Below are 1,963 nucleotides of genomic sequence, written 5' to 3'. Positions count from 1 at the left end.
AAATGTAAAATCGCGCACTACAGCCAAAGTTTCTGTCCTGCACCGTACAAACCAACAAGCATTGTAAACAAACCTAAAGGCAAACCTTGGCACATTATTTTTATAATACAATGGAATTGTACAAGGGGATAATTATTTTTGATGAAAAGTTTCTGTAATCAAGATTCACAAAGTTTCCGTGAGCATGAACAAAGTTCAAGGAGCTCTCCCACTTCAACAATGCTTGTCTCTCTCACTTTCACTTTCCTTTTTGAAAAGTTTTAGGTTCCCCTCTTTATTATTTTTTTGTTTTTAAACTATATAAAAGCACCCAACAGAAATAAATGACTATCTAAAACTTCCGGGTTGTCTCCCTGGCAATGCTTTCTTTAAAGCCATTAAGCTAGGCATGTAGTGCTCAAGTAATGAATCCACCCGGATCCCAAGGTATATCAAAGCCAATTTTAATTAACAATGATTTGTAATTTAGTAGTGAGCACAAAGTAACATATATCATGTAATGACGAAGTCTAACTCTCTTCCTATGCATCGGCATGTCATATAAGAACAATTCATGCACACCTAGTAAAGGCCAATGCATAGTATAAGCAGTTTCTTGCAATTTTATCATATTGAAAACATAGAGAGGTGGAGACATAGTTCCTCTCTCATAATAATTGCAAGTAGGAGCAGCAAGCACATGCATATTATATCTATCAAAATCATCATGCGTAATGGTAAAAGGCAACCCATCAATATAATCCTTACTAAGTGCAAGCTTCTTCGATATAGTGTAGTCGTGAGAATTCAAAAAGATAATAGGACTATCATGCATGGGTGCAATAGCAACAATTTCATGTTTAACATAAGGAACTATAGCAAGTTCATCTCCATCAGAATAGTTCATATTGGCATCTTGGCCACAAACATAGCAAGCATCATCAAAAAGGGATATTTCAAGAGAATCAATGGGATCATAGCAATCATCATAGTAATCATCCTTCGGTAAGCACGAAGGGGAATTAAACAATGTATGAGTTGAAGAGTTACTCTCATTAGAAGGTGGGCACGGGTGATCAATCCGCTCTTCCTCCTTTTGTTCTTCGCTCTGATCATCATCTTTTTCGACCAATGAGCTCACAGTTTCATCAATTTCTTCTTCCATAGCTTACTCCAAAATATTAGTCTCTTCTTGGACAACGGAGACTTCCTCAATAAATGCATTAATATTGTAATTGTATTCATAATTTTCATAGCAATATCTAAGTATAGCAAGATTTTCAGGCCTATAAACATCATCATCTAAAGCTTCATACTTTTCAAACAAAGATTCAATTTCATAAGCAGCCTTAAAAGCAACAAATTCTTCTATTTGTTCCACATCATAGTAATCATAGATACTATTAGCATAAGAAGCTAAGGTTTCATTATCATTAAATTTGCATGAAAAGGGAAGGTGTGGAGCCTTCATCCTAGAGCAACAAGTAATATCATATCTCAAGCATAGATCCCAAGCATACCAAGGCAACATATTAATTTGATCCCATAATAGTTTCCCTTTTTGTGTAAAGCGATAATCCCTAAAGTATTCACGTTGATCCAATGTGTCTCCCATTATAAAGTTGAATGGGGTATTCTCAGGATTATCAACGTAGTACATAATATCTTTCACATAATGAGAATCAAGGGTTTTAGGAGTTACCCCATCTCTATGAGTAGCAAGTACACCTAGTTTTTTTGGTATTTTGTTGTCACATCCCTAGCTTCTGCTAATGCTCTAGGCTAGCTTCATGTGTGCATCATGTTTAAACTTTTGAAACCTGAACTGAGGAAGTCAGAAGCCTCAAAACCCTAAATAAAAGAAGGGCAAAAACCCTAAAATCTCATTCATTGTTCCAAAATGTTCTTCTTAGATGTTTAATATTTTTGGCAAGGGTTTTGATCCAAACCAAAAATAATGAACATTTTAAAAGGATTAATTTTG

The sequence above is a fragment of the Triticum aestivum genome, chromosome 6B, assembly GCF_018294505.1.
Source record: "Triticum aestivum cultivar Chinese Spring chromosome 6B, IWGSC CS RefSeq v2.1, whole genome shotgun sequence".
NCBI classification, from domain to species: domain Eukaryota; kingdom Viridiplantae; phylum Streptophyta; class Magnoliopsida; order Poales; family Poaceae; genus Triticum; species Triticum aestivum.
The sequence above is the reverse complement of the archived record's forward strand: the minus strand, read 5'-3'. Positions refer to the sequence as shown.